We start from the raw sequence: 13,421 nt of genomic DNA, 5'->3' as shown, positions 1-13,421 counted from the left end.
AAAAAAGAAATTGAAGAAGATGTCAGAAAATGGAAAGATCTCCCATGCTCATGGATAGGCAGAACTAACATAGTAAAAATGGCAATCTTACCAAAAGCAATCTACAGATTCAATGCAATCCCCATCAAAATACCAACACAATTCTTCACAGACCTGGAAAGAATAATACTCAACTTCATATGGAAAAACAAAAAACCCAGGATAGCCAAAAGAATCCTGTACAATAAAACAACCTCTGGAGGCATCACGATCCCTGACTTCAAGCTGTACTATAGAGCTACAGTAATAAAAACAGCTTGGTACTGGCATAAAAACCGACATGTGGACCAATGGAATCGAATTGAAGACCCTGACATTAATCCGCACACCTATGAACAAATAATTTTTGACAAAGAAGCCAAAAGTGCACAATGGAAAAAAGAAAGCATCTTCAACAAATGGTGCTGGCAAAACTGGATATCAACATGTAGAAGGCTGCAAATAGATCCATATCTATCACCGTGCACAAAACTTAAGTCCAAGTGGATCAAGGACCTCAACATAAACCCAGCTACTCTGAACCTGCTAGAAGAGAAAGTAGGAAGTAGTCTTGAACGCATTGGCATAGGAGACCACTTTCTAAATAGGACACCAGTAGCACAGACACTGAGAGAAACAATCAATCAATGGGACCTCTTGAAACTGAGAAGCTTTTGTAGGGCAAAGGATACGGTCAACAAAGCAAAGCGACAGCCTACAGAATGGGAAAAGATATTCACTAATCCCACATCTGACAGAGGACTGATATCCAGAATATATAAGGAACTCAAGAAATTAGATATCAAAATGCCCAACAGTCCAATTAAGAAATGGGCTATAGAACTAAACAGAGAATTCTCAACAGAGGAAACTCAAATGGCTGAAAGACATTTAAGGAATTGCTCAACATCCCTAATCATCAGGGAAATGCAAATCAAAACAACTCTGAGATACCACCTTACGCCTGTCAGAATGGCTAAGATCAAAAACACTGAAGACACCTTATGCTGGAGAGGATGTGGAGCTAGGGGAACTCTCCTCCACTGCTGGTGGGAATGCAAGCTTGTACAACCACTTTGGAAATCAATATGGCGCTTTCTTAGAAAATTGGGAATCCATCTCCCCCAAGATCCAGCTATACCACTCTTGGGCATATACCCAAGGAATGCTCAACCACACCACAAGAGCACTTGTTCAGCTATGTTCATATCAGCATTGTTTGTAATAGCCAGAACATGGAAACAACCTAGATGTCCTTCAACTGAAGAATGGATAAACAAAATGTGGTACATATACACAATGGAATACTACTCAGCAGAGAAAAACAATGACATCATGAGGTTTGCAGACAATGGATGGACCTAGAAAAAATCATCTTGAGTGAGGTATCCCAGACTCAGAAAGACAAGCATGGTATGTACTCACTCATAACAGGATACTAGATGTGGAACAAGGATGACTGGACTGCTACTCACATCACCAGGCAGGCTACCTGGAAAACAGGACCCCAAGAAAGACACAGGGATCGCCCAATGACAGAGAAATGGAATGAGATCTACATGAACAGCCTGGACATGAGTGGGGGTAGTGAAGGGCGAGGGTCGAGGGAAAGAGAGCTTGGGTGAGTGGGAGATCCCAGCTGGATCAACAACAGAGAGGGAGAACAAGGAATAGGAGACCATGGTAAATGAAGACCACATGAGAATAGGAAGAAACAAAGTGCTAGAGAGGCCCACAGAAATCCACAAAGATACCCCCACAACAGACTGCTGGCAATGGTCGAGAGACAGTCCGAATTGACCTACTCTGGTGATGGGATGGCCAAACACCCTAATTGTCGTGCTAGAAACCTCATCCAACTACTGAGGGATCTGGATGCAGAGATCCATGACTAGGCCCCAGGTGGATCTCTGGGAGTCCAATTAGCGAGAATGAGGAGGGTTTATATGAGAGAGAATTGTTGAGACCAAGGTCGGATAAAGCACAGAGACAAATAGCCAAACAAACGGAAACACATGAAATATGAACCAATGGCTGAGGGGTCACCAACTGGATCAGGCCCTCTGAGTGGGTGAGACAGTTGATTGGCCTGATCTGTTTGGGAGGCATCCAGGCAGTGGCACTGGGTCCTGTGCTCATTGCATGAGTCGGCTGTTTGAAACCTGGGGCCTATGCAGGGTCGCTTGGCTCGGCCTGGGAGGAGGGGACTGGACCTACCTGGACTGAGTCCACCAGGTTGATCTCAGTCTGTGGGGAAGGCTTTGCCCTGGAGGAGATTGGAATGGGGGGAGGGCTGGGGGGAAGGTGAGGGGGGAAGGAGGGGGGAGAACAAGGGAATCTGTGCCTGTATGTAGAACTTAATTGTATTGCAAAATAAAAATTTAAAAAAAATAAAAAAATAAAAAAATAAAAAAATAAAAAATACAAGGAAAAAAAAAAAAAGCTCAGAGACGGAAAAGCACAAGCAGGAGCCTGGCCAACCCCAAGGTGAACATGGCCCATGAAACATGATGAGCAGTGGGTGGGGCTGCTCTGAAAAGATGAGTGAGATCTAAAGATGCCATGGGAGGAGATACGCAAAATGATGCAGGAGAAACGATCCATCCATGGCAACCAGGCCACACGACAAGGCGCCACATACATCTAGAGTCCCAAAGAAGAGGTCATGGTGTGCTGGTGTTTGTGAAACAGCCCTCAACAATCCACATCTAGACAACACAGCAATGTCAGTCCCCGCCCTTCAGTGGGATCTGCTTCAGGCCATCTGCATGGTACAAACGCTGGGATGTCGCTCTGTCAACGCACACTCAGCTCTGATGCGTGTGACTGGGTTCTCTCCCTCTGCTTTCAGAAGCTCAAAGCGAGCAGTACCGTGTGCACCTCAGTGCAACAGGGGACTGACGGCAGCTTCAGAGGAAGCATTCTGGGGACAGCCTTGTGTAAGGACCTGCCCCTGTCCTTCCCTGGACAGTCTCTGTTATCCACTGACATATAACCACCCTGGGAGACGGAAGGATACTTGAGGAAACAACACCCACATCTGTGCAAGGCAAGGGCAAGTCTAAAGCAAAAGACCTGAGAAGCCTAATAAAGTCCAAACAAAGCAAGTGAAGAAAACGGCATCCAAACACACCATCAACTGCTTAGCTCCAGGGAAAATGAAATCTCAAAGCAGCCGGCAGGAAAAGACGCTTTCTCTTCAGAGGAATAACAAGGTAAGGATGAGAACAGGTTTCTCCCTGAAAACAGTGACGGTGAGGAGACAGTGGGACAGCAAACAGCAGACCAGCGACCCAGAGCTCGACACACAGTGGGACAATAACCTCGAAGGATCCTCAGACACACAAGGCCTGCAAGACTGGCTCTCAAGCTGACCTATACTACAGACGACCATTCATCCACCAATCCATCCACCCACCTATCATCCATCCACCCACCTATCATCCATCCATCCATCCATCCATCCATCCATCCATCCATCCATCTACCCATCCATCCATCCATCCATCTACCCTTTATCCATTTTGCAGTTCTGGGGATGGAACCCAGGGCCTTGTGCATAACAGTAAGCACTCTACACCTGAGCCACATCCCAGCCTCATGGGAGGAGGATTCTAGGTAGTTTACTCTACCACCGAGCCATACCACCAGCCACTCACATAGACTATTTTAGGAAAACTGTGTCTCAACTCTACCCAGCTCTGTTATGAAATCAAAACCTGAAGACTTCATAAAGAAAAGGCAAAAACTGCAAAACAAGGACCCTCAGGTGGCACAGAGTTCCTAAAGGGCACAGCTACAACCCAGGTCCTTCAGTGTAGTGCAAAGACTGCCTCTCGACTGTGTGTGCCACCTGTGTAGCTGTCCTTGAACATGTATGCTCATGGATGTGGAGGCCAGAGGTCAACCCTGGGTGTCATTCCAAGTGCTACACACCTTGGATTTTATTTTTTGAGTCAGGGTCTCTCCCTGCTCTGGTATCCAGTGATTAGGCTGGTCTGGCTGGCATGAGCCTCAGGGATCCTCCTGCTTCTATCTCCCCAGCACGGGGATTAGAAGTTTGAACCCTGACATATGGCTTTTAAAAATGTGGGTTCCAGGGATCCAACCCAGCTCCTCATGTTTACAAGGCAAGCGCTCTGCCTACTGAACCACCTCCCCAGCCCCACACCCAGTATCAGTCACATTTGTATAGCTGCGAAAAACACTGAGAGCTGATTTATTTTCCTCGCATTTTCTCAGTCGATCATGGCAGCGGGTGTGGCAAAATAGAACACCTCATTTTAGCTGGGAAACAGAAAGGGGACAATGTACTAAGGCCACACACCTAGTGACCTGTTTCCTCTAGCAAGGCCTCACCTCCTAAACCTCTAGACTCCCCTAGGCAGTGACCTGCTGGGACCAAGCACGTGCCTCTTGACCCTGCAGAAGATACTGTGCTTTCCAAATAATGACCCAGTCAGGCTTCTCTAAGAATACGAGGCTGCTTGGCATGGGAGGCTCATGGTAACTGTGAAAAAGAAACTATACACTCATCTCAATTCAATATATGTATATATGTAGTGCATATATATATGTATGAATGAACAAGCAACATACATTTCATGTGTGCATGCATGTGTTCGCATGTGTTCATGTGTGTGTGGAGGCCAGAGGACAACCTTAGCTGTCATTCCTCAGGAGCCTCTCAATCTTCGCCTTTGAGACAGGGTCTCTCACTGGCCTGGAACTTGCCAAGTAGGCAAGGCTGGCTGGCCAGAAAGTCCCCAGGATCTGCCTTGTCTGCTTTCTCAATGCTTCCCAGCCTTCCTGTGACAAGTGTGTATCACTATGCCTGGCTTTTTTATGTGGGCTGTGGGACTCAAACTCAGATCTTTACAGCTGTACATCAAGTGTTCTTATCCACTGAGCCGCTTTCCCAGAATGCATTTTTCAAAAACAAAACCAAACATCTTGGCAAGGTAGGGTCAGACAAAGGGTGTCTGTGAATAGCACATGGTGCAACCCATCCCCGAGGGGCAGGAGTGAATGCTCTCTCAGATGAGAGAGAAGATGGAGACGCCCACTTACCACCTCCATGAAGGCATTCTAAGGTGTTCTACACTAGCAACAAACAGAAATTAAAAGTGTAAGCCAATACTTTCTTATAACAACATTGAAACATGAAATACCTAGGGAAAAATTGAGAAAAGACTGAAACAGCTGCAGGATGAAAATGAGATGGTGGGGCCCAGAGGAAGTCCTCTTCGGCTGGGAGATGTGTTGCTAAGATGCAGCGTCCCTAGACAGACAGCCTGCACGGTTGGTGCATGCCCAGTCAACACCCGAGCAGCCTGCCTGCTCCTGTAGAATGTGAACGGCTGAGACCACGGTGTAGAAGGAGATCTACAAACCCTGGGACTGCTAGATGGTCTGAAAAAGAGCAAGCCTGGAGCAAACGCTGGCTGACGGTGGTGGCTCACCTTGAGGCGGACTCTCAGGTTCACGGCCACGGCACAAAGGTAACTCAGTGTTTCCTAAGCAATGTCCCTGTACCAGGACACATGTAGGTAGGTGCCCCACTTCTACATCACTTTTTCTTTTTAAGGCAGGGTCTCATGAAGCCCAGGCTTTAAACACCTTATATAGCCAAGGATGGCCTTGAACTCCTGATGCTCCTGCCTACATTTCCTGAATGCTGGGATTACAGGCATGTACCACCACACCTGGTTTATGTGGTACTGGGATAGAACCCAGGGCTTTGTGGATGCTAGGCAAGTACTCTGCCATCTGAGACACACCCCAGCCCTCCATAGATGTATGAGAGAACTTCAAAACATGTCTAGTATCAGATACGAAAGTCAACTCCAATAAATCACAGACATGTAAAATGTACACAGTAGAACTGCTAGAAGAAAAGCAGAGAAAATCCTTAGATCTGACACCAGACACACACTCCACAAACAAAGGGCTGATAGAATGTACAAAGTTAGAACTTCTCTTCCCCAAATGCTTTCAGGGAATGAAGACAAGAATGGGCTAGGAGAACATGCCACGGTTTGTGGCTGATAAGGGTTATATACCCAGCTGTACAAAGATTCCCAAACTGAGCAGCAAGGGAATACATAACCTAGTTATGTAAAAGAAAAGAGCCAAGGGGCTAGCAAGATGGCTTGCTGGGTAAAGAACTTGCGATGAAGCCTCAGGACCCGAGTTTGATCCTTGGAACCCATTGGTGGAAGGAGAGAACCCCCCCACTCCCCCAATGTTGTCCTCTGTTCTCACACAGGCCCTGGCACAGTATTTCCACCAATAAATAATTTTAAAAATGTGAAGAGACACATAACCAAAGAATGGCCAACACAGGAGGCAGAGGTTCCACACTGTTGCTTGTGGTGATATTTTATTTGTGCACCTCTTAGTAAGACCGTTCAGCAATTCGTCTTACTGCCGCTCACCTGGAAAACACAAGCTAGATCCTTCCCACTGGGATGGCTGGAATGGCAAAGACCCAGTGAGGATGTGGAGATGTCATACCATCCACAAACTGGGGGGACCATAACAATGGTCCACTGTGCACACAGGTCAGAAACATCTCGAAAGATTAAGCATACATGCTTCATAAGATCTCATATTTCCACATCTACATACATCTATCGAGCTAAGAGGCAATATGTGTCAACACCAAGCCATGCATGTGAACACTCCCTGCAAACTGTATCAGCAGGTGCATGGATAAGCAAGTTGCGGTATATCCATTCAGTGGACTACTTCCTATTTAGTATCCAAAGGGGAAAATGGTTGATGTGCAAAGGCAACATGGACGGATCTCAATTATGCCAAGTGGAAGAAAGTAGACAAGATAAAACTCCAGGACTGTGAACTATACTGACAGGAGATGCCTGGGGTTGCGTGGGAGTGGGGTGAGTAGGAGAGGGAGCTACAAAGGGGATGGTGGCGTATCTGAAAGTCTTGGCGATGGGAGGTGTGCCCTCCCTTGTTGAATGAGGCAGGCAACAGGCTTTCTTGGGTGAGCAGGACAGATCCTTGCAGAAACAAGAGGCTTCTCGTCATCATTCTTGACTTGTGAGGGACACGGTCTCCCTTGAGAATGGCAGTTCTGGCCCCTCCGGCTAGAAAACCAAATGCCACCTGCTCGACACTTTGTATGTGAAGGTCAAGAGGCTCCGGGAAGCGCCCCACACCTATTAAGATGGTCCTCGGGAAAAGAGTGAGTTAAGGGGCTAGCAAGATGGCTCGGTGGGTGAAGAGCTTGCCACGCAGCCTGAAGACCTGAGTTTGATCCTTGGAACCCACACAAAGGTGGGAGGAGAGAACTGAATCTGCAGAGTTGTCTTCCATTCTCCACATAGGTGCCCTGGGCAACACTTCCTGAGGCAGGAGGGAGTCCTGGGGAGGACGGGAGAGTGGAGCTACAGAAGGCAGGAGGCAGAGGGTGCAGAGCTGGGTCAGTGGGTAAAGTGACAGCCGCAGGAGTATGAGGACATGAAATGAAATCAAATCCCCAGCACACATAGAAGTCAGGTGCAAGGGTGAATGTCTATAACCCTTGTGCAGAGTTGGGGGTGGTGCAGGGCAGACAGGAAGCCTGTCAAGCCAAGCTGTGAGTTCAGTCAAAGACCCTGTCTTAAAAAATAAGGTGGCAAGGGCTATGGATGAAACCCAGTGGTACTTGCCTTGCATGCTCAAGATCATGAGTTCAAGACCCAGCATTACCAAAACAAAACAAAAATCTTGGGGCTGGCAAGGTGGCTCAGTGAGTGAAGAGCTTGCCACAAAGGCCTGGTGATCTGAGTTCAAGCCCTGGAGCAGACTCAAAGGTAGAGGGGAGAAAACCCCGCTGCACGAAGTGGCCTCTGACTTCCATATGTATGCGGTGGCATGCAGCCCAGGCCCACACCACACACACGCAATAATAATGAACATACATTTTTTAAAAAGATTGTAGAGGAATAGAAAAATATTCCTAACATCTTCTGAGAGAGCGACAGGGGAAGACACTGGAACGGAGATCTGTTCCCCTGGCCCCCCATCTCAGTTAGACTAGTGCTCTGCAGCTCGGCAGTCCCCAGCCACGGGAACTGTGTCTTAATAAAGTGGTTAAACAGAAAAGGCCTGGCTGCCAACTGTCCACACTGGAAGGGAAGGCCTCCTATGGGTCTGGGGACTTGGCAGAGTGTGCACCTCGGGGCTCATAGCCCAGCTCATCACTTGCCTCCTGCCACCACACAGCTAATCATGGGCTGAAGAGGGAACTTGACACCACGAAAATCTTGGGTGAAGCCTTGTCTCTACCCATGGCTAGCTTCCTTCCTAGGGACCTCATTTGCTACATGTGACATTCTGCTCCGAGCCAGTCAAAGCCAGCAGCCAGAGGCCCTCCAGTCTATGTACCCTGCTCTGTGATGGGAACCTGTAGCCTGGTGGACCCAGGTGCTGACAGTGTTGCTTGTACCCCACACCCCATCCTTCCACCACCGTGGCTGGATGCCCACCGTGTGTGAGGGTGTTAGCTCCTTTTCTGTCATTGTGACCAGATTAGCCAAAACGGACGACTTAAAGGAGGCAAGGTTTGCAGTTTCAGAGGGGTCAGGGCTTCTGCAGAGGGGTCAGGGCTTCATGGTGGAGAGGGCAGTGGCATGGAGGTGCTGACCTCATGAGGAACAGGAAACAGGGTCAAAAATAGCCAGGGATAATATGCCCCCAAGGACCCATCCCCGGTGACCTGCTTTCTCCGGCTTGGCTCCACTTCCTAAGGTTTCAGAACCTCCCTGAATAGCACGGACATCTGAGAACCAAGCATGTCAACCGTGAGTCCACGGAGGGATTGTTTTATTTGGGCTGTAAGGTCTGAGGTCTCACACTTGGCTTGAATGGAACAGAGCTGAGGCCCGTCCTGCCCCCAGTGACAGAGGAAGGCGGCCAGGAGAAGTCGGAGTGACTCTGGGGACCCGGCTGTGACTGTGTGTTGGCAGGGTGGCCAGGATCACAGCTTAGGCTTCTCTCAGCTATGTGATGGTCTCTCAGGACCAGTGGTTGGTGGGGACCTGTGTTCTCCGTGGCTCCCAGTATGCCTTACTCAAGGCAGCTGTCCTTCCCGCGTGGCAGATGTGGCTCAGGGCTCCTGGTGGGCTCAGGGACACGGATGGCAGCCGGGCAACCCATCTGCCCTCAAAGCTGCTGCCTCGGATGCTGCTAAAAGGCAGATTTGTTGGTTCTGGGTTAAAAATATCCTGTGACTGACACGACTTTCAGAGGTAAATCTCTGCAGACTTGGAGGGGCGAGGACACGCTCTCCTCAGCTTTGCATCTCACTCGCCTCGAGTCTGACACACTGGCAGAGTGGCTCCCAGTGGACCAGGCCACTCGCTTCTCAGAAAACAGCCTGGAAGTTCCTCACACACAGCCCGCCGGTCCCCAGCCCAAGACCTGGCTTTTCTGTCCCAGTTCAGACTCATCCAGAGTGCCTGCTGCGAGTTCTCAAGCAGACGGATTAACGAGGCGGATGCCTGGCCTTGCTGAGACCCGTGGGTACCTCAAGCCATCACTTAGGATACAGAATCCACCTCTGTTCACACCCATCTGGGCCCGCTGCACTGAGGACTGATGGACTTGTATCCAGCTCCCACTGCGTGGCCTTTAGTGAGGGCATCCAGCCCAGTGGCTGTTGTCAGAGATGTGCTGCCCATGGCAACCTCTTCCCAAGGAGGAATCTGGAACGGCAAGGCTGCTCAGAAGGTCTACGGTTCAAAGGTGCCTATGCGAGTGGAAGCCACCATCCTGTTACCTCAATAGCCAAAGGAGGGACAGGCCTCCTGGGGGGCTCTGGCAGGATGTCCCCAGTACCCCAGGGTAGTATTCAACATGGGCACAATTCTGGCAGGTGACTCAGCCCTCCTGTGACAGGTGCTTCCTGGCGGAGGTTGTCCCAGGGACCCTGGCCATCCTAGCTTGTCTGCCCATCTCTGTGTGGACTTGTCTGCCCATCTCTTACCCTTAGCATCAGCATCATCTGCAAACTGCCTCGGTTTTCATCTTTGGCTGGCCCAGAGAGCCGATCATGAAAGGGAATTTTCTTTCTTGTTTTTTTAATTAGACTCGGTAACATCACCAAGCTGTGAGCGTACGGCTTTGTAGATCTTGTGTTTCTGACAGTAATTACTCACTGAGGCTTTTCAGGCTCCATTTCAACTCAGCAACTGCCCTGCCAGTAATTAAGCGAGAGAGACGAGGCAACAGATTCCGGGATTCACATGCAGCCCTTCCCACCTGGACTCCTGGTTTCCTTTGGCTGCAGCCCTGTGCAGGCATGCTTCCGGGTTACAGCCTTCAGGGGCGGCTCTGATCTCCACTTGGGATCCACTTGCTTATCTTGCAACAGCTAGAAAGAAAGCCAGTGTTCCACAGAGGGGACCCCGTGGTGCTGGGTGCCCGCTCCCTGACACGAGGTGAGCACCTTCAGAAGTAACTGTGTCCTCCATACATCTCTTTTGAGATCCCTCAAAGTATTCCCTTTAGGTCCTTCCTGAGTGAACTCTACCACGTGTCTAAAATTCACTGACATCAGCAGGTGGCGATGGATCCTGCCTCAGACCCTCACTTCTCCCTCTGCTCATGGGCTCCCAGCTATAGCACATCCAGGACCCTCTAGGCCATGTCATAAAATAAGGTAGAGTCCATGGGTCAAGATGCCATGTGTACATGTGAAGGGCACTGGTCCATGACCACTTCCCATGGGTTAGTTTGCAGACCGACTCAGAGCCTCCTCCTTTAGGTGAGGGCTGAGGGCTGGCTGGTTGAAAGCCAGACTGTGTGAGGCCCAAGAAAAGGCTTGGCCCCACTCAGGCTTCCAGGCTGAGTCACACAGAGATGATGGATGAAAAATGGCTACTGGACTTCTCACGCAAGCAGGGCCCATGAAGAGGAATGGCCCCCTCCCTGATCTGGCTGTTTTATTACAAGTACTCCTGAGTCTGGTGGTCGATCTTTGCATGGAGGGTCTGGTAGCATCAGTTGCCCGTACTGCTAGCTGCTTCTGCTTTGGGCCTGAGGTTCTTTGATTGCAGATATACTCTGCAGAGTAACACTCTCTCTCTCTCTGGAACACTCAATTGAAACTGGCCCAGGGGACCTCTGGTAGCAGGGGACTGTGGCAGGAAGCCCAGAGGGGGCCAGGGCCTACATGGCCACACAGCAACTCGATGGCTGTGTGAGTGGGCAGGCTCCATCAGCTGGCCCACCTCTGACTGCGCTGGGGCTTCCTTAATACAATCGGTTAGTCACAGTTTAGTGTTCTTTATTGTAAGCTATTTTGAGAGGCAATTAAAACATCCCACTGCCAAAGTGCATGTCTCCTACGGGGAGTCCTAATATGAAGGAGTCAAAAACAAAGATTGGGGAGGAGACCTGGGCTCCAGGCTCATTTTTGAAATGGCAGGCTTTGTCCTGGTCCAGTCTTCTTGGAGAGTGATGGGGAGGCCATGCTGGGGTGCGGCCAGGGCTCACAGAGCAGGAAAAGCTAAGTCATTTTCCAGAGGGCGCGGCCTCATGACACTGATCTGCCCGCTCCCTCCTGCTGAGCTCAGCACAGTTGAAGGCGCCTGCCATGGCCATTCAGTGACCACAGGTGAGAGAGGGGACACACAGGAGGTCTGGTTTGCTTGCAGTAGGACTGAGCCCACACAGTCAATGGGAATGGCATGAGGAAGGGCAGCCAGGAGAGCCCGCTGGACTGTTCACAGGCATCTGTGCCTTTAACTGTGATTAAAAGGCAATTTAAAAAAGTAGCCAGCAATTTCAGAGGTGTCCCAGACAGTGTCACTGAGCCTCCCACAAGGCTGACCCTGCCTGACACACATCCAGTCATGCTCCCAGGGGACACAGCTTTTCCATGGCCCCAGCCTTTCTTCCTCTGTGACCAACAGGAGAGGCCTGTGGTTGATGGAGCACGGTGGCCTTGTGACTTTGTGCTCCACAGGGCAGAGAACAGCTGCCAGGTGGTCAGGAGGATCTCGGGTGGGAAGCCACCCATGGGGCCCTTGGTAGGTGTCCTCACAGATCCTGAAGTTGGAAGCGTGGAATTCAGCATCAGAGACCCCTATCCTAGCCAGGGAGCACTCATATAGCCCTGCTCCCTGAGGCTACCATGTGACCTTTCTTTGAGGGTTGGCATTGAGGGTAACAGAGCTGACCCTCCCTTGAGGGACTTCCCAGGCTGCGTTGGGGGTTGGGGAAGGGCTCAGCTCACAGATGCTGCAGAGGATATCTGTGGTAAGTGCCACCAACTGTCTCCGAGCTTCTTCAGGGAGATCAGGAACACAGGCTGAGGTGTGAGGAGAAAACACCTGCCAGGGGCCTGTCAGGACTTTGGAAGATGATGTGCAGTTGGCTAATGAGCAGGCAGAGTGCCATGGCCATTGTACCAGCCCTAGCCTGTGCCCCAAAAAGGTGGGGGCAGGACCCAGGACCCAGGGACTCATAATAGGCACAGGATCTGCTATAGCCACACTACCTAGAAGTCCCTGGAGTTGGATCAGCAGGGAAGCGGCTCTGCCTCCCTCCAGGGACCCCTTATCACCCAGGCACAGCATGTGAGGCAGGCCCACTTTCTCAGCCTCTTGCAGCTTTGCTGACTTGAGGCAGGCCCCAATGCAGAGTGATTCCTGATCAGTCATAGACAAAGCACAGAAACCCAGTGCAGAAGGGGCCATTGCTCTGACCTTGGCCGGCCACAGGGCCTTTGCCACCTTGCCTCAACTGGTTCACAACTCAGCACGTGTGGCTACGGGATAACTGGTTAGCTCAGCACTCACCCACCTCTCACATCCCCTCATGCCATAAGAACCAGCCGTTTCCAGCCTAATTGCCCGCCGAATGGGCTTCACTTCATCAAGGTCCAGCCCCAGGACTTCACTGGTGGCAACCACAGCCGCCACTCCCTTCAATAATGCAGAGTTTCGAGGGATGATCAGGAGGTCACGAATGTCTACTAAGACGGGTGATGCTGATGCCACCTGGGGAGGGGCGCCTTCATCCCCAGGATGCCAGAACTGATGCACTGAACGCACTGAGGAGGTGCTCTAGACCCACACGGTGATGTGGAATGGGGTGTTGGGTTGTGAAAGAGACCTGGGAAGAAGGAAGCGACCACCTGGGTCCAAGAGGTCACTGGCACCAGGTGTCCTTACTCCCACCAGCAACAAAGCAGCTGAGCTCAGATGCCACTCACTCGGGAGGATGCTTGGGGTGTGCACCTGCAGGCCTGAGGCTGCCCCGCTCCCCCGGGACCCCAGGTGGAAGAGTCTTGCTCTCTATAGAAAAGGGCACTGGAAGGTGGGGGTGGTCAGCATGAGGAAGGTGGGGAGGGTGCTGTCTCCTTTTGGAGCGGGTCTTGGGGCTCATGT

The 13,421-nt window shown here is 50.6% G+C and overlaps 1 protein-coding gene across 1 annotated transcript in view; it reads right to left on the bottom strand.

Moving 5' to 3' along the window:
* The window catches only part of Mad1l1 (mitotic arrest deficient 1 like 1), a 322,122-nt gene that overhangs the window by 1,517 nt on the left and 307,184 nt on the right, over positions 1–13,421 (bottom strand). The gene's annotated exons all lie outside the window — the stretch shown is intronic.

This window comes from Peromyscus eremicus, chromosome 23 (genome assembly GCF_949786415.1).
Source record: "Peromyscus eremicus chromosome 23, PerEre_H2_v1, whole genome shotgun sequence".
In the NCBI taxonomy this organism is placed as follows: Eukaryota; Metazoa; Chordata; class Mammalia; order Rodentia; family Cricetidae; genus Peromyscus; species Peromyscus eremicus.
This window is presented reverse-complemented; position numbering and strand designations above follow the sequence as displayed.